A 20,439-nucleotide genomic window follows, 5' to 3' on the forward strand; every position below is an offset into this window, starting at 1 on the left:
TAAAAGAAAACACACACTAACATTTTGAACAATAGCTTAATATATCTGAAGTTTAATGGCAGGCATTGCCTCAGCATAGACAGGGGGTTCTCAAAAAGTAACTGGCCCGATTTAATTTAACTTCTTAACAACTGTATTTTTTTTCAGGAATTTTCATGTTTTTTTTTTAAATACTTGTTTGAAGGTTTACTTAAAAAAAAAAAGTTTTGTTGAAGCCTGTCCCCTTCCTGTCAGCCATTTTGGAAATGAAGTCATTGTTCGATGCCTGTCAGAAGCAGAGCGCCGTGGTTGAATTTCTTGCTTTGGAAGCGAAACCATTACTAAACATTCTCAAAGCTTGCAAAATGTGTATGGGGAAGCTGCGATAGGCGAGAGCACAGTCACAAAGTGGGTGTCCAGGATCAAAGGCGAAGAATAAGAACTTATTTTGCCTGACATCCACAACAAGCAGAGGAGCAGCAGACCATCTTCAGCGGTTAATCCTGGGAATAGTACTAGGGTCAAGTCACTGATCAAAGAGGATCGCAGAGTCACCATTGATCACCATCATGTGTCATAATTGATTACATAACCTTAACCTTCTATACATTTTGCAACACTTTGAAAATGTTTCGTGGTTGTTCCCCTTCCAAAGCAAGAAATTCAATCACAGCTCTCTGCTACTAAGGGGCATCCACCAATAACGTAATTTTCAAAGTGGTTGGCAGGAAGAGGACAGGCTGGAACAAATTTTTTTTTATTTTTTTTAAATAAGCGGAAAGGAAGATGAATGTGAAAATTTCAGGAGAAGATTAAATGATCAGAAGGTTACATTAAATTGGGCTCATTACTTGTGACTGCTCGTTCTTTGTATATGAAAAAGACAGTAAAACAGACAGCACACTCTCTCTCTCTCTCTCTCTCTCTCTCTCTCTCTCTCTCTGTGTGTGTGTTCATGTATGCATCAGCCAGGTTTGCAGCAATGCTCTGCTCCCTGCAGAGTGGCTGCCATTAACCGTCTCTCCCTCAAGCCAGGCCGCTAACCTTTCAGAAAGACCACCAGCGAGACAGCTCTTATGTGCTTTCACGCCACTACAACACAATTAGCAAGTTTCTGGTTTCTTTTTTTTTTTTTTTTTTTTTTTTTTTTTTTTTAAAGTGCAATGTTTCCTCCTCACCTCTGAGATTTCACACTACTGGTGCACTCTGATAACTTAATTCTTTACTAAAAAGCTGGGTTTACGACAAGATAGTCAAACAACAAGTACAATTAGATTAAGGGTATATGTGAATTTGAACACACACAACATTTACTCAAGTAGTGAATGTAAACTATTGAGCAAGCTAAAAATCGTCTGGAATGAACAGAAATACGTCAATGAGTTGACTTCACGTTCTAACAATTATATATCCACACATTTTAATGAGAAAGTAAAATACTAAATCAATTTACTATGTTTAAAAAAAAAAATGCAAATGTTTAAAAAAAAAAATGCAAAAGTATACAAAAAGGGTCACTGAAACGCAATTCACTTTACTTCACTTACACGAAAACAATCCCCCCTGATTAAAATTATCCCATGTTATGTATTTTATCAACCTTTGTGGATTGTGAATGTATTTTCCAGGAAATCAGACAAGATTGGTTTATGCAATTTCCGCAGAAAATAATATGGACACCTTCTGTTCAAATCAATAAAATGTGTTGAATGTTTTTATACTGTACGGTACAGCCTGCTTGGTATGAGACATTGAAGAATAATTTACTACAATTGTAATTTAACAGTCTGTATGATACAGTACCCAGTATTACCCATATTTATCTTCTCTACATGATACAAAAACATAATGGCGTACTGACTGTACTGTGAGTGACATACATACATATTTGCTGAAAAACTTCAACCATTTGCATTTTTGCGCTCTCTGTAATGTTCCAAGATGCCACAAGATGGCGCCAAAGCCCTTGCTAAAAAGTAAGTAGTAATTGGTGTCACATAAGTATGTTGACTCGATACATCCCGAATGAGAAACCAAGATCTTAACAGGTTTATTGTTCTCAGGCGAACAACTGAAGGATCCCTTGTTATTGTTGACAATTGGCCTTTTTAAGGGTTGCAAAGGCAAAATACCCTCACACTTCTGGCTGATTTTGGCAAAATCAAATCATCTGTAAGCTTTTTCTTTTTAGGATTAATGCTAGAAGAAAAGTTTGAAATGATAAAGTGTTTGGGAAACACACTGTAGTTTGTGGTATATTTAAAGTTAAAGGCTATAAAGGCAATTATAGACATGGTGGGGGTGTGACTGCTCGTAGTTTTTCGCTATTCGCTGAGCACTTCATGTGCTCCTTTGTGCCCATCGACAAACTTTACAACAGCAGTGTGGGTGACAACTCAGAATAAATGCCTGCTATTATCTGCTGTTCTGTTTTCATCCACGGCTAGAGACAAAAACAAAACAAAAATCATATTCCACTTTATGCTACAAAGTTTTTGAATATACAGTAACTGTTCCTTGCTATGTATTTTTTTCCATTTCATATTATGATTCTTATCTTGTAAACATTCTGCAGTGTCCTGAGTGCTGCTGTAATACCTGAATTTCTAATCTTATACAAACAATGTGACCAGGTCCATCACGCTGGGCATGGAGGCCCCACAAAGGTGTGTGCTCATCCCACTGCTCTTTAGTCAAATCCACAAGTGTGTTCTAACCAAAGGTCCTGTATTGGTACTGATTCTCAGTACCAATACAGATGAGGCCAACTACAGGAGGGAGCTGAGTCAATTGGTCCAGTGGTGCAAAAACAATATCCTCCTGAATGTTAGGAAAACCAAGGAGATTTTTGTATTCTTCAGGAGAAGTCTTTCACAGCATCTCCCATCAGCGCCAACCTCCTGATTGCCTAGCAGTTCCTTATTGTTCCTTGTTGGTACAGTGATACACATTACAGTGCATTAATGTTAGTATTGATGGCACAACTGGGCATCATCGGTGCGTAGTGTGTATGTACTGGGCACAAAAATGTCAAGTAGGTGACTCAGTTTCTTTATAGCTATATAACAGCTATGATGTCATCTGCAAGCAGAAGAAGAATTTCACAAGCAACAATGCCAATCCCTGTGATAGGGAAACAACACCTCTGAATGAACCAGCAGAAACAACACCTCAGAGCCATGGTGGACCAGCTTATTTTCACAAGCTAAAGCGAATATGCCTTGGCAACAGGCTGTGTGAATATTGCATCGGCATTGATCCAACCACATGGCATATTTCACACCATCTATGGATCCAGCTTTTGCACACAAACATATAATATCATAAAAAGAGCAGCAGATTGTTGACTCACCGGAGGAATAGTAGGTGTTAAAGAGGGAAACAGAGCCAGGACTGGCTGCCTCGTCCATGGGCATTCCTCTGAGTGAAGGCAGTAATGCTGCTAGAGCATGTCGCTGCTCAACAGCACTCTCTGCCTTTCTCTCCCCTGTTCTGTTATTCACCACTGTGTTATGATTCAGATATGTCCAATTTGTGTCGTGTATTGTGCCAGAAGGATGCTTCCCATTGAAGACAGCAAATCCATACAGATGTAGTTCATTTTGCACACTCTGGGAGGAGTATATGCAAATAGAGATTCATGTCACAGGAGCAAGGCGAGTTATTAAACCTGAGACTAATTGAGATGGCTATTATTGAGTCTTAAATATCACGTCTGAAAGGAAAGCAGGCACGCAAGACAGTTCCAGCGTAGAGCAGGCAAGAAGAAAGGTGGTGGGGAAAACGTTAGTGTAAATGTTTTTGAAATTCCAGAAACAAAAATTATGATGGAATATAGTCTATTCAGTAATGTAATTTGGGAGCTTCTGAATAATCTAAGGGCTGACTTGGAGCCAGTCATAAGAAGGAGTCATGCCACCATATCAGGGACCTCGGTTGATGTACGTCCAGCGACCCTGATGCACAAAAATGATGAGTGACACAAAAAGCTTTGTGAATACGCAACCACTGACGCACAACATGGCTTGCCTACATATGTGTGCAATGCTCAAATTAAAGATTAACAACTGCAATAAAAATCTGCAACATAGCGAAACCGTGAAGCAAGAACCGCGATGGAGAGGAGGGTCACTGTATCTGTCTTATGTGATGATAATTTGCAGGGACTCATTGTTCCAGGGCTAGGATTCATTGTTTATATGACACGTGCATCCCGGGACTCGCATAGTCTCAAGTGTAAAATTATCTATGCCATATCATTTATAGAAGCAATAGATTTATGTAACTGTTTGTTTGTCTTCCTCTAACACTTGCTATTCTATCACTTCAAACTTCAATTTGCACTTGCGGTGTGCTTCAAAATGCTCCATGGTGAAAACCATCAGCGCTAACTAAAGCGCAAAAACCTCTTGAATATTTTACCACCTGCTTTTTTTGGATCTTAGTAAATCTGATCCTGAGTGTTTTGTTTCCCCTGCTCAACCATTTTATTGGGAGCTGGAACCTATTCACAGCTGAAACCGGGTGGAAGTCAATCATCGGGGCAAGAACAAAGACAGGTAACCATTCACAATCACAGATTTACACTGACATGAGTGGGAACTGAACCCACGCTGCCTGCATCGAAGGAATTCAGGTGAGTAAATGACGACACAGTCAGCAAGTCACATTCCAAATAAATACATTTTCCCAATTAATAAAATACAACTCAGGGACTATTTTAGAAACACATGTGCACAACAAATCTGGTCTGGCACAATAAGACATACAGACCACAGGTTAGAGCTGCACAAGATATCCTTGGAGCATCATCATCATTTGGCAGTGTAAAATTACGAGACACAAAAATTGTGTTTAAATGTCACCATCTTGATCTTATGGTGTCATGTGGTCTTGTGTGTATATATATATAAAAAAAAAAAAAAAAAAAAAAAACAGCCGCTTTTTTACCAATTTGAAAAGGGCTAATCTCGGTTGATTAATTTGGCCACCCCATTAATCGGTCGCGCTCTCGTAATGATAATTAAAACATGGAAAAATAATAAGGCCCATTTGAAAATCTATCACTGTTTATCTGTAAACCTTTCATTACTTATCTGCATCACCATTACAACAACAAAGCATATTCTTTAAGGCCACATCACAAAATATTATTGCTTGAAGTGGTTCAAGTGAATTATTGTATACTTTTTGCAAGCATTGTAATAATAGTATGTAAGATGTATTTTAGACTTTAAACCGATCTGATCGGTTTGATCGATATCTACCGATAATTAGCATTTTATGCTGATCGGCTTTAATGTCATAATCCGCCGATCCGATCAACGATGTCATCGATCGATTTACTCTGCGTCTCAGTCGCGTATAGATCCAAGATCTAGTTTAATTTTTAGCCTTATCACGTGTCTTGTGGCATAGTACTGTCACCCTCTGACGGCCAATAAAGTTTTTGTCCATCTTGTCAGTGAAAAAACATGTCATCGGTGTGGGACTACTTTGTGGTGTCTTAGACAAACTACATGTAAGTTATTTGCGGTCTGTGCAGAACTGAAGTACGTCGTGGGGAACGTCATCTAAATGCTTCAACACAACAAATTTGATCGGTCACCTGAAGAATGTACACAAGGAGGACCATGCCGCGTTCAAGCAACGCAGGGTGGGGGGGAAGGAGAAGCCAAACAGGCACAAACTCTGGACAACACCCGTCCATAAAGCCGGGACAGTGCGAAAGTTAGAGTAAGCATGTCATTAACAGTATTTGTTAAAGTAATTTAATTGCAATAAAGTAATTTAATTTCAGTAAGTTAGCACCCATTATTTCTGTCATGTTGTAATGTTGATTTGACCTAAACTTATGTCAGTGGCCAATCCTTGAATACCCCCTAGAAGTCATTGATGTTTTAACTTGTCTAAAATGCTAGAGAATAATTTTGAAGATACTCAGTATACAGTACACAAGTACTATAATTGAACAAGTCATGTAAACAGACAAATTGCTCCATCTTGTGATAGGATCGGTGATCGGTTATAGTTTTTTTTAAACTTGCTGATGGAACCCCAAAAATCCTGATCGTGTAAAGCCTAATGTATTTACATTCAAATATATTGTAACGAGACTCTACACCGATTTTATCGGCCTGATCGGCATCGGCCGATAATTAGCATTTTATACTGATCGGCTTTAATGTGATAATTCGCCGATCCAATCAATGATGGATGATCTGATCTGACGAGAGCAGGGATTTCCAACCTTTATGGAGCCAAGGAACATATTTTACAATTGAAAAAGCTCATTGCACACCAACAAAAAAAAATGTCACAAAAGGTGGATACATTAATTACTGCATTTACTTCCTGCCATCTAATAGAAGACCATTCATTTGTCACTATGCCTCACTGGCATAAATAGAGGAACAAAGAACAACATTATTTATTGTAAATACAACCCCAATTCCAATAAAGTTGGGAACGGAGTGCCCGGAGAAAACCCACGCAGGCACGGGGAGAACATGCAAACTCCACACAGGCAGGACCGGGGATTGAACCCGGGTCCTCAGAACTGTGATGACAATGATTTTCAAATCCCGTTCAACCTATTTTTAATTGAATACACTACAAAGACAAGATATTTAATGTTCAAACTGATAAACTATTGTTTTTATCAAATAATCATTAATTTAGAATTTTATGGCTGCAACACGTTCCAAAAAAGATGGGACAGGGTCATGTTTGTCACCTTTTCTTTTAACAACATTCAATAAACGTTTGGGAACTGAGGACACTAATTGTTGAAGCTTTCAAGGTGGAATTCTTTCCCATTATTGCTTGATGTACAGTTTCAGCTGTTCAACAGTCCGGGGTCTCCGTTGACGTATTTTACGCTTCATAATGCGCCACACATTTTCAATGGGAGACAGGTCTGGACTGCAGGCAGGTCAGTCTATTACCCGCACTCTTTTACTACGAAGCCACGCTGTTGTAACACGTGCAGAATGTGGTCTGGCATTGTCTTGCTGAAATAAGCAGGGGCGTCCATGAAGAAGACGTTGCTTGGATGGCAGCATATGTTTCTCCAAAACCTGTATGTACCTTTCAGCATTAATGGTGCCTTCACAGATGTGTAACTTACCCCTGCCTTTGGCACTAAAACAGCCCCATACCATCACAGATGCTGGATTTTGAACTTTGCATCCATAACAGTCCGGATGGTTCTTTTCCTCTTTGGCCCGGAGGATACAACATCCACAATTTCCAAAAACAATTTGAAATATGGACTCGTCGGCCCACAGAACACTTTTCCACTTTGCATCAGCCCATCTTAGATGAGCTCAGGCCCAGAGAAGCCGCCGGCTTTTCTGGGTGTTGTTGATAAATGGCTTTTGCTTTGCATTGTAGAGTTTCAAGTTGCACTTACGGATGTAGCGCCGAACTGTATTTACTGATATTGGTTTTCTGAAGTGTTCCCGAGCCCATGTCGTGATATCCTTTAGACATTGATGTCGGTTTTTGATGCACTGCCGCCTGAGGGATCGAAGGTCACGGGTATTCAGTGTTGATTTTTGGCCTTGCCGCTTACATGCAGTGATTTCTCCAGATTCTCTGAACCTTTTGATGATATTATGGACCGTAGAGATGATGAAATCCCTAAATTCCTTGCAATTGTACGTTGAGGAGCATTGTCCTTAAACTGTTCAACTATTTTCTCACGCACTTTTTCACAAAGGTGAACCTCGCCCCATCCTTGCTTCTGAATGACTGAGCAATTCAGGGAAGCAGGTGTTTGAGAAGCATTCCCCAACTTTCTCAGTCTTTTTTGCCACCTGTCCCAGTTTTTTGGGAACGTGTTACAGCCATAAAATTCTAAATTAATGATTATTTGCTAAAAACAATAAAGTTTATCAGTTTGAACATTAAATATATTGTCTTTGTAGTGGATTCAATTAAATATAGGTTGAACATAATTTGCAAATCATTGTATTCTGTTTTTATTTATGTTTAACACAATGTCCAAACTTCATTGGAATTGGGTTTGTATAATTTTTTTTAGCAATTAAGTACACAAGTATATACAGTAAATGAACAGGTCATTTAAATAAGACACATTCCTCCATCTTGTGATCGGATCGGTGATCGGTTATTTTTTTTTTTAACTCACTGATCGGTCCCAAAAATCCTGATCGTGTAAAGCCTAATTGTAACATGTATCCCCCTACGGTCCCCAGAAAATGCAAACAATACACACTCTGAAACTCTTGTGTTGCTTGGCAACAAAAGCAGAACGGTCTGACAGCAATAATTTCGACACATGAGAAAGAGGAGGGATGTTCCTTCCTCAACTTCATTCCCTCTTCTCCTATTTAATTTTTTGCCCTCACCTTTTTTTCTTTATTTTAGCATCAGCATACAATTGCCTCGTTCACGTTTGCTGTTTATATCCAAGTGCGAGACCAGAGGTTTGACCCAGGATGGAAATGAGCAGTTTGTTTATTCGGTTTTTGTCTGAAGCCAAGAGCCTTCTGCCCCAGCAGACAAACCATAAAAAAAGGTTGATGCCACTGCAGTGCCTCTGCATTTCAAATGACCTAACGCTGAACATTTCAGACTGTTGTTCTTAAATTCTAACTCACAATACACAATGAATCACCAGTGACGGAAAGCTTACATTTTAAACGCTCTGATTGTCTGGCCCGACATGACTGCTCATATTTTTGTTTATGATTCTTCCATACACTATCCCTTGCTGATAGCTTGTTTTTTTCTCCCTAAAGTAACTCCTTGTCATTGTCATTGTTGTTTATTCTTCCATATATAATCCATTGTGGCGTGTTAGTAACAGTTGGTGAGTAAAGAGCCTTCCACTGTGCTTCCCACATGGTGACTTTTTGTGTCCCAGAAAGAAGCATACTTGTGGTGTTTTATTTTACAGTTTAAAATAGTACTACTATGCGGTATCTACATCATATGAAATAAAATTATTAAAAGTAGTGTGCCTTTTTTATCGTTATTGAGATGTCCAATTTTGACGCTGCATTCAAACTAATAGCTTAGTCTAAAATCTAACATATACCAATCAATCAACCATCAATGAAGAGAAGAGTCGGACATGTATCAAAAGGACACTGCACACTTCCAAGACGGTCACCGGTCAATGAATAATTTCGCCATGGTATATGATGGAAATGCTGCTTTTAGACACAATATGAGAGTCTTATCTTTGCTACTGATGTGAACACAGTGTAGAGACATGGGTTACAGCTAAAGGTGTAAACACTAAGCAAAAGCGGTGACATGTGCCTCAACAGCCACCAAATTACTCAACATAACATCGCCGAAGCACCTGCTCGGTACTTCATATACTGTAAGAAGAGCAGGTGTAGTTATATATGATACCAAGATGATACCAAAATGGCGCCTACCAGTGTGGTCGCCTCGGTAACGCGCTCTCTAGTATTGTTTTTGTGTTTTTCGTCCATCTTTGGAGACCTTACACGACTCACTTACACAAGGGGAGACCTGCTAACCATCAAGGAAGCTACTCCAGACTTTCTGTCACCAACATTCGCAAATCCGCTCAGTTTTTTTTTTTTTTACTCACCGGAGCGGCGTCCGCGGTTTTCGGCGCATGGAGACGGAAGTGGCGCCACAGAGGGAAGCGAGCCGGCATTCAGGTGAAACTCCGCAAGAGAGGACACAGATTGGCGTTCCCGTCGATCCACCTCGCGAAATGTACACTCCCTACCCAACAAAATGGACGAGCTTCATCTTCTGTTAAAGACCAGTAAAGACTTTGGACGTTCCGCGGCCATGTGCTTCACGGAGACCTGGCTTTGCGACACTGTTTTCCACTGTGGTGCCGTCATCCTTCCCGGCTTCCACATTCATCGAGCGGACCGCGACATGGAATCATCAGGGAAAACAAAGGGCGGCGGGAATGCCTCTATATCAACGAAAACTGATGTACGGACGTCACAGAGCTCAGCACACACTGCAGCCCGCATTTGGAGTCGCTGTTTTTGTAACTGTAAACCATTCTACTCGCCACGTGAGTTCGCATCTTTCATACTGGCTGGAGTCTACATTCCACCTCAAGCTAACGCTCGCTGAACAAATCAACGAAATCAAAAAAAAAACCACCCGGACTCACCCCTCATTATTCTCGGGGACTTTAACAAAGCTAAACTCAACCACGAACTCCCTAAAGACAAGCAGCACATCGACTGTCCTACCAGGGAAAATAATACTTTAGACCACTACTACACTACGGTAAAAAACGCATACCGTGCTATATCTCGTGCAGCCCTGGGCTCGTCTGATCACTGCTTAATTCACTTAATACCGACGTACAGGCAAGAACTTAAATGCGCGAAGCAGTGAAAACAGTGAAAAAGTGGACCAATGAAGCCAAGATGGAACTTCAAAGCTGTTTAGACTGCACAGACTGGAGTGTCTTTGAAAATTCAGCTGGCAGCCTGGATGAATATACGGAAACTGTTACATCCTATATCAGTTTCTGTGAAGATGTGTGTACCAACAAAATAATTTCGTACATTCAACAACAACAAGCCGTGGTTCACTGCTAAACTTAAGCAGCTTCGCCAAGCTAAGGAGGACGCATATCAGAGCGGGGACAGGGCCCTGTATAATCGAGCTAGAAACCAGCTGACTAAAGAAATTTGCATTGCAAAGAGGAACTATGCAGCAAAGTTGGAAAAACAGTTTAGCGCAAACAACTCTAAATCAGTCTGGCATGCATTCCAATCGCTGACTAATTACAAGCGACGATCCCCCCAAGCTGAGAACAATAGCACACTAGCCAACGACTTGAATACATTCTACTGAAGATTTGAAAAGGACAGTTTCACACCCCACACCCACCTGGCCGCACCCGCGACCACAACCACAACCACACTTCTGACTTCTGCGTTAACCATCCATGAACAGGATGTGAGATGCATCTTCAAACAACAAAAGATTAACAAAGCGACAGGCCCGGACCCTGTGTCCCCATCCTGCCTCAAAGTCTATGCGGACCAGCTCGCTCCAGCCTTCACTCAGATCTTCAATAGATCTCTGGAACTGTGCGAAGTTCCATCCTGTTTCAAACACTCCACCATCATTCCAGTCCCCAAGAAACCTGCAATCTCGGGTCTGAATGACTACAGGCCTGTCGCTTTGACATCTGTGGTCATGAAGTCCTTTGAACGTCTCGTGCTGGACCACCTCAAGAGTGTCACAGGTCCCCTGCTGGACCCCCTGCAGTTTGCCTGCCAAGCGAACAGGTCTGCGGATGATGCAGTCAACATGGGACTGCACTTCATCCAAGAACACCTCGACAGTGCAGGGACCTATGTGAGGATCCTGTTCGTGGACTTCAGCTCAGCGTTCAACACCATCATCCCTGAACTCCTTTCATCCAAGCTTCTCCAGCTCAGTGTCTCACCTGCCATCTGCCAGTGGATTTACAGCTTTCTGACGGGCAGGACACAGCAGGTCAGGCTGGGGGAGGCCACCTCATCCACACGCAGCATCAGCAGCCCCAAGGTTGTGTCCTCTCTCCGCTGCTCTTCTCTCTCTACACGAACGACTGCACCTCAGCGAACCAGACTGTCAAACTCCTGAAGTTTGCAGATGATGCCACTGTCATCGGCTTCATCAAGGACGGTGACGAGTCTGCATATCGACAGGAAGCGGAGCGGCTGGAGCTGTGGTGCAGCCGACACAACTTGGAGCTGAACACGCTCAAGACTGTAGAGATGATCGTGGACTTCAGGAGGCATCCTTCGCCACAGCTGCCCCTCACGTTGTCCAGCTGCCTTGTGTCAACCGTCGAGACCTTCAAGTTCCTGGGAATTACAGTCTCTCAGGACCTGAAGTGGGCGACCAACATCAACTCCGTCCTCAAAAAGGCCCAGCAGAGGATGTACTTCCTGCGGCTTCTGAGAAAGCACGGCCTGCCACCGGAGCTGCTGACAGTTCTACACATCGAATCAGTCCTGTGTTCTTCCATCACAGTCTGGTTTGGTGCTGCTACAAAAAAGGACAAACTCCGACTACAACGGACAATCAAAACTGCTGAAAGGATTGTCGGTACCCCCCTACCCACTATTGAGGACTTGCACGCTGCCAGAACTAAGACAAGGGCGTGCAAAATCCTCTCGGACCCTCCGCACCCCGGTCACCAGCTCTTCCAGCTCCTTCCCTCAGGTAGGCGCTACCGATCAATGCAAACTAGAACTAGTAGACATTCCAACAGCTTCTTCCCTCTTGCGATCAACTTCTTAAACACCTGACCTACAATTCCATTACAACATGCTGACAATTTTTTGACTTGAGTTCGTTGTCACATTTCTGTGGGGCCAATTATGTATTACTCGTGCACTCACTGTAGTTGTCTCGCCATGCTGCACTATTTGCATATACTGGCCACTCATGCCAGAGTAGCATCTGCTCCATTTGCACACTGATTGAGGAGTATCTGTAACATTTGCACAACCGACATTGTCCCAGATGATCGCACTACTCGTCACTTTAAACCGCATACACTCCTTGTAGTCTCGGCGCCCTTTGCACAATGGTCATTGCACCGGACTATTGCAATATTAGTCATTCGAAGTGCTAGAGGACTCTGCATCTTTTTGCACAATTGTCAAAAAAATAAAAATAAAAAATGTACCGGCATTACCAGATAACAAGCAACCCTTTACTGCTCAGTGACTGTTTTTTTTTTTTTTTGTCAATGTCTTTCTGTAAATTGACTGTCTGTTGAAAATACCTGTATCAACTTCTTTAATAGTGAAATATTTCTAATTGTTTGAATAAAAGGGTACCAAAAGATCAGTTGCTGATGGTGTAGCGGTGCAGTTGTCTGACTTCAGTGAGGGCAGAGGGTTCAGTTCCGACTCAGTGACAGTGTGAATGCGAGTGAGAATGGTTGTCTGTCTCTATTATGTGCCCTGCGACTGACAGCCAACCAGTCCAGAGTGTTGTCAGCCTTTCGCCCCTTTCGGTGTGACCCTGAACATGGATGGATGGATAGATGGATAGTACAAAAGGAAATGACATAAAAGGGCAATTGAATACACTAATCATCCGCTATACAAGTTCATATCCATCTTGGGCACTTTGTAGCTTTAAGTGTCAAGGCTGGTTATTAATTTCTAAATGACAGAGATGTTATTATAGGCCATCTTTTTACATTTGTCAGTCACTGTCTGTACCTCAAATATGAACTCTCTCTGCTGAAAAAGCATTCAACGTGACTATCATTAGACCTATTTGCCTGGGTAGTCGTTTGGTAATCTTTTTTTTTTTTTTTTTTCCACGTCCCCCAAAAGCGTCAAGTCAATTCCATGTCTGTTTTTTGTTCACAGAGCACAGAGTGATTTCAGAGCAGCTGTGCAATACTCCAGGTGAATATCAAGCAGTGAGCTAAACAACCAGTGAATGCTTAATATAAAAATCCATACCCATGAAAATTATTTCGTTTTCTTTCAGACTCTCACCGTTACTCTCTGTCTACATTCAATATGACAAATTATCCTCACTTTAATGACATTGCTTTGGTGTGTCCTTCACCAAATGCTAGCATCCATTTAAAGTCATTTGTGCTTTTTAAACAAAAAATCCTGTCCTGTGTTCTGCAAACAATTCAATCTCATACTTTGAGCTCAGCAAAGCACAAATGACAAATATATAAAAATAATAATACGAAAAGAATAAACAAACAGATTTAAAAGTCATGCTGTAAACCTGCCATTTCGGTGGAAACCAAGATGATTTTGCGAAAATAAAATAGATTAAAATCCATCAAAAAAGATAGGAGTAGAGAAATAACAACCATAAAATTTACTAACCGTAAAGGGAAGTGTGAAAGGAAAAAACAACCCAAAGCAAAACAAAACAAAAACAATAGAAACCTCAGTCTTAAATGACAATTGACAGAGGTGTAATGGGAAGGATTGTCTCACACTTTTAGTTGTCGCAGAAGTGTAAAAAGAAGTTACCGAGCAAATTGAATAAACAATTTCTACCTTAATTGACTATGATACCGTGTTGAAGCATATGGTGGAGCCTCAGGTGATGATGTCATGCGTCATGGCAGTTTTAACACTGACTTTACAGGCATATTTACCCCGATCGAATTCGGAATTGTATGACGTCAGGCGCATTTGAAATTAGAAATTCCACTGCGCTTTGCATGAGACACCACATGATGCATGGTCTTTGCAGCACAATTTCAGACCGCTGTAAACACATCTGAAAAAGATGCAGAGATGCTCTGAATGACAAAAAGATGCAAGTACTAAATATGCAAAAAGGGCAGAGCGAAGATGAAATGAGGAGATATGTAATCTCTCCATCTATTGAGGGAAAAAGAGATGAAGCACTGTGCCGCTCCTCCTGCCACCATAGTCCTGCTTCAGGCTGCAGTTGTCATGGTTACCCCTCAGCAGACGCACATGCATGTGCCTCAAGCACACATAAACCAGCATACCCACACACCCACGTTCAGCTAACCCACATACACATAGGAAAATAAACAGCAGCGTGATGGGAAATTGTTTGATTGGCATGAGCCAACTACATTCCAGTTCATCATTTTACCAATGAGACATGCTCCCATTAGCCCCCAAATACTTGACCCCCCCCACCAAAAAAAAAAAAAGGAAAAGTTCAAATTCACACACTGAACTGAACCAGCATAAATGGAAACATGCTTGCCAACAATGTCAATACACAAACTAAGAATATATAAAGTAATAATATTACAACTGAATGTCTCGCCTGATGTAGGATGGAGTAGTCAGCACGTGGACATGAAAAGAAACGTAAAGACACATTTTTTTTATACCACAACGTGAAGTAAATTGAACATAAAAAAGGTTGGGTGTTCCTTGTGATGCAGAACCAGGAATAGCTAAGGTTGCAGTGCTTTTAATTTCTGGTTGGCCTGCTTAACCACCTGAGCCATGAACCCCTTAAATCCTATTCGAATACTAAACTTTAGAACTTCGAATTGTTGCTAAAACGCTAGTTGTTGGTATGCTAATTCTGTATAGAGCATGGTTCGGTTCTGAGTGCAGAACGGGAAGACAGGGATTCAACTTTGTACCTTGTGGTCAGGTACTATTGTAAAAGAAAACAGATCAAATGCTAACAATATTAACACTTATTATGCTAACATTTAGCAAGCTAACAACCTGAGTGGAGAAAACACTTAGGCGGATTGATAAGGATTTTCCATTGTACCCTGTAATTAGGTACTACCTTAAAATAAATTAGCTCAAATGCTACAAGCTGTTTTTATGCTAACATACAACGAGATGTCACTCTGTGTACAGAAAGTGCTAGCGCAAAGCCATAAAGATTGTTACTTATATTTACCCAGTGCGCTAAAACGTTGAAAAGCCCAATTAGGCCGGATCAGGGGCGGTTCTAGGGCGGGGCATACTCTCGTAACGCTGTACCTGGAGCCCCCCACACCCCCTTCCTTGTAGTTATTACGCATTACTGTATTCAGATTTGAGTTACATAGCATCAACGTCATGGGCGTATCACTTGTTATACTGAGGTGATGTAGAGTGGCAGTAGACATTTCACAATCAAAAAGCAGTAGAAAAGTCCCTAGGAAAGTCCCTCGCAAAACCACCAAGGAGTCACTACACGGAACGCAACCTACACTTACGGTACAACAACACAATGAAAACGAAAACCAACAGGTGAGTAAAAGACACAGACAACTGTTATTATGGGGAAACACTAAAAGACATCACAGACATTTTGACCATTTGCAATATCAATTCCACGTAACACTTGTATCAAGCAGAGGATTTGGAAAATGCATTTGCTCATTTTCTATATTTCTATATTTCAGATATAAAGAATGAAGACGCACAGCAGCCTGATGTCTTCAATATTTTTCTGCAGTTAACGTGTTGATTAGCTGCTTGCTCAACAGTTGAATATAAGGATACATTTTAAACTATTTTTTTTGTGGTTGAGGAGCAAGTAATAATAGCGTAATCTCTATATCATATATTGATTCATAATCCTTCCTAGGATCTTTCATCTACAGTGTAACACACAGGAACAGCCACATGCACACTTGAAACTCCCCCCCCCCCCCCCCCCCCTCCAATCTCTTTCGGCACAGATATTATGGGCAAACTCTCTGCAGAACAAATAGGGAACCAATATTACTCTAGTACAGTAGTACCCTCTTGTGGCCACTGAGTAACGTGACGGCAAGACAAAAAAACAAAAGGAAATATTTACTATATTCCTGAGTGTTTATCCATTCAGACCTAAACCAATATGTTAGGGCAGTGGTTCTCAAACGTTCTACACCAAGTACCCCCCCCCCACACACACAGAAATAATTGGCTCTTCTACTACCATTATAATGACCAACATGAAAATACAGGAGCCTAGTAGGCGTAAATATGCATCAAAAAACGGGGTTCCAACTATCCATCCATTTAGTATACTGCTAAAAACATCATGTAAGAGTCAACGAGCATTCCAGAACCAATTGTGTTTGACTTTCGACGTTCCATTCAACCAAAACGGGCAACCAAAAGGGAAGCAGAAAAAGAAACAACACAATTACAAAGTGAGGAAAGAAGAATGGAAGTGACTCAAACGTGGCGATAAAGACAGGGCACAATTTGTCAAGGGATCAACAATAAACAAGAAAGAGCAACGTTGAGCTTTGAAGAGGGAAGCTGAAATAGTCTCTCCGAAGGGAAGACATCACAAGACGACAAACAAAGATGGAAAACAAATAAAGCGCACAAGAGGTAGAAGGACACAAAGGATGGGATCTCACTCTCCAAGTGCGTGATGTGCTGAAGTCAAGTGTAAACTCTTCATTAGAGGATGCAATTAAAAGAAGACAAGGATGGAAAAAGCCTAACTCTCCTGGCCCCTTCCCAGGAGATTGTTGTGATCAAAGCCGGATGTGATACAAGCATGCATCCAGTGCCAAGAGCACACTGAAGAGTTATCTGCTCCACCCAAAACTTCCCCTGATTGCAGCAATCAGCTTCCATAATCAACGAGGAAAAGAAAAAGGGAGGAGATGAGTAACATGAATTAAAGAGGCCTCCATGACTGCTAGCAAAGATGATGCACAGATCACTCTAGTCTATTTGTACAGTATTTATCATAACGGCTTCAATGTAAACACCTGACCCTGAGCAGTTTTGGAATCTGCAAATACAGTAATATAACATACTAGGGCTTTAGACTGTGCCAGGGAAAGTGATTGGAGAGAATCCAGGCAAGCGCAGGGACATGCAAACAATTGAATCACCTTAAAAGGTCTTCAGTCAAACCCGATGTCGTTTGACAAAGTAAATTGTTGTGTACTTAGGAAATGAACTGTGCCATTTCAAATTGAAACGTTTGTAAAATACAGTTGATCATGTCATATTTAATTCGAAAAAGCTAAAAATTATCTAATAATTCATCATTAATGCCAAGTATTAATGTTTGGAAACGGCATTGTTAGAATCCGTTAGTATTCCATTCAGAATATTTGTTTATGTCTCCTTTTTAACAACAGTTATTTCACCAAACTGAGATTGAAGTGCCTTAAAAGGTAGATTTAGGATTCTGACAAGTGGCTTAATAATTCAGATACAGCAACAAGGATATTCCCTCTTTGTGTCGGGGAAAGGATTTAGCGCTCAGAAGCCTCAAAGGGCTGAAATATTAATTCTTCCATTGAAGTATGACTGATAGCACCATTGAAAAATGAAGTGAACATTCAAAATTGAGGCCTATCAAGAGGAAAGTCACAAAAAAATCTTATCTAATAAAGAACATGACACGTTTTAAGAATATACCATAAAGTACAGTAATCCCTCTCTAACACGGTTCACCTATTGCGAATTCAGTGCATCGCAGATCTTTTTTTAAATCCTATTTATATTGCTGATCATTTTTCATAGCACAGGATTTCTTTATATAGTTTTTTTTAATGGTCATGTTAAAAAAAAGCATTTTCTAGCCTAAAACGTTAAAACAAGAAAATGATAATAGGCATATTACAGGAAATAAAATACCTGTACGTGCTGTACAGTATAATACAAGAGCTGTCGTGTTGAGCTGTGAGATTTCCCAGTGTATTTCAACGCATCGCTTTTGCTGCAGGGGTGCCGAAAGAGTTACAGCACACAGTGTCACAGACTATTAACCGTGTTTTGCAGGTCAAATCAGCACATAATTCTTGTCAGTGATCTAGCATCTGCCCAACAAACTGTCATAAAAGAAATTCCATCCACGTATTTTCTAAAGCGCTTGTTGTCGTAGTGTGACGGATGCTTTTGAAATGTGGGAGGAAGGCAGACTACCTGGAGAAAACTCACCCAAGCACAGGAAGAACGTGTAAACTCCACACAGAAGGGCCCAAGCCAAGATTCGAACGGCGAATTTCTACACTGTGAGGCAGACGTGCTAACCACTAGCACACTATGCGGCCCCACTTCCCAAATTATTGGTGCACAATTCTTTTCAGGTGAGAAAGAGTAAAAATAGTTCACACACCTTCATAACTAAGGCTGTTCCTGTGTACAAAACCCACCAATCACATTAAAATTCATGTTAAATACAGTAGTAATAGTCAGTACACATGTGCCATTATTTAAAGTCCCTGAGACCCGAAATAAAGTTCAGATGTTGTAGTAAAGGTTTTCCTTCGTTACATTCATTCATTCTTATCTACCGCTTCTATCCTGTTCACAGTCGTGACATAAAATGTCCAAGAGGACAGTGACATCCAACTGTGGTGGGAATCTTTTGAAACAGTCTAATTATTTCAAGGATTAGCAAAATTAATCGAATTTAATCACCTTTATTTGATACGTTAAACTGTTTTTAAATTCAAACAGATTTTGGTCAATGAATAGACATATGTGAACATAACAAAAGTCTATGTAAAAATGTTTATACTGTATTCCATCAGGGTGTACTTACACATAGATTAGGACCCTTTTTCTTTTTTCTTTTTAAACAAAATGCAATGATAGGAATATGATTTCAAGCAGTAGTTTGAGCTGAAAATATTCAATCGCAATAGCTGTAACTTTTCAATTCAAGCTTTGAGAGGATTTTTTTCTCAACTCAAGCATTTTGTCCCTGTATGAGGCTGCAAACTGAACAGTGTGCTACTCGAGGGCTGCAGTCAGAGATACGTGGACTTCAAGGATAAGTCATTGTTTTCCCACCACGACAGAAATGGGTGGAAAGACACTGACAATTGAGGACTGTTCGGTTAGCTCTGCATGGGACAATACGTTCTTATGGACCGCGGGTTTTTCAGTTTAATTAAATTACTTTACCGAACCGTGGCTCAAAGACTGAGGTACGGGGCAATACCATTGCTTTACCTGTACCATCCCACCCCTAGTGCACACACACGATACATAGGATGAACTGCTCTGACTGTATGTGCAAGGGCATCTTAGAGTTTTCAAAAGTCTGAAAGGTTCTGAATACTCTCTAAATGCAGTGGCAGCTACTGAAAGTTGGTAACAATGCATGACTCTATTTATCAATTGCGATCTAGTCAAGGTGGAAGGTAGAATAATAAGGAACGGTTCCAAATACCAGGCTACCACTACAGAGCTGAAGAGGAATTTTAAACTTTCAGTTTGGCAACAAGTCCCATCAACCCAAAACATACATTTAAATCAACAATCGAAAGGCTTCACCAGAGGAAGATTAAAGACCCAAACCAATCTGTGATCTGAAAACAGCTGTGCACAGGAGATGTCCTTGCAATCTGACAGATTTGGAGTGCTTTACAATGATGAGTGTGCAAACATTGCCAAGTCGAGATGGACTATGGTGACAGACTCCTATCTAAAAAGAACGACTGCTGTAATAAAGTAAAAAAAGCCGTTTCAACAGAGTTTAATGGTGAATTTGAACAGTGTGAGGAACAGAGGATATTCAACACAGCTTGGGGCATGGTGTACATGACACAGAAATATAAAAACTGGGATGACCATTTAAGGATGGCACAATGCCGGCGTAGCCTATGAGCGGAGTGTGGGCGAGGCCAAGCGCATCGACGCACACACGAATACAGAGACTGTGTCATTGCAGCGCAGATCAGTTCAATTAGGAATGCATAAATCTCAAGGGTGTAGTAATAAAATATGACTGGTGCATGTGGGAGTAAGCGTACTGTTATGTGTGCATCACTTCGTGGCAGACAGTTGGTATAATGGGGCTGGCAGTTCTGCGGGTGTTAGCCCAAGACTCTTTCTTGCCAGCCCTGTATCATGAGTAGTTCTCTACTTTTTACACCCATTACAACATTGTATATGCTTACACGCAGTGCCTTGGAATATATTTTTTGTCACACTGTTCTATTTTGTTGACCTTAATCTGTCCGGGGTTGTCCACTTCAAACTAATCTCTGTTACGTTGACCTTCCGATGAAGCGGTTTG

At 40.9% G+C, this 20,439-nt stretch overlaps 1 protein-coding gene across 13 annotated transcripts in view; it reads right to left on the bottom strand.

The window, feature by feature from the left end:
* Window positions 1-20,439, bottom strand: part of LOC133397294 (pleckstrin homology domain-containing family A member 5-like) — a 94,790-nt gene that overhangs the window by 38,231 nt on the left and 36,120 nt on the right. The window contains exon 1 of one of the 13 annotated variants that reach the window (XM_061668013.1): window positions 3,332-3,811. The exons of the other annotated variants lie outside the window; for them this stretch is intronic. The gene's annotated coding sequence lies outside the window, so the exon portion shown is untranslated. Of the gene's footprint in view, window positions 1-3,331; window positions 3,812-20,439 lie in introns of those variants that run through there. 13 annotated transcript variants of the gene reach the window in all.

This window comes from Phycodurus eques, chromosome 22 (assembly GCF_024500275.1).
Source record: "Phycodurus eques isolate BA_2022a chromosome 22, UOR_Pequ_1.1, whole genome shotgun sequence".
Taxonomy (NCBI): Eukaryota; Metazoa; Chordata; class Actinopteri; order Syngnathiformes; family Syngnathidae; genus Phycodurus; species Phycodurus eques.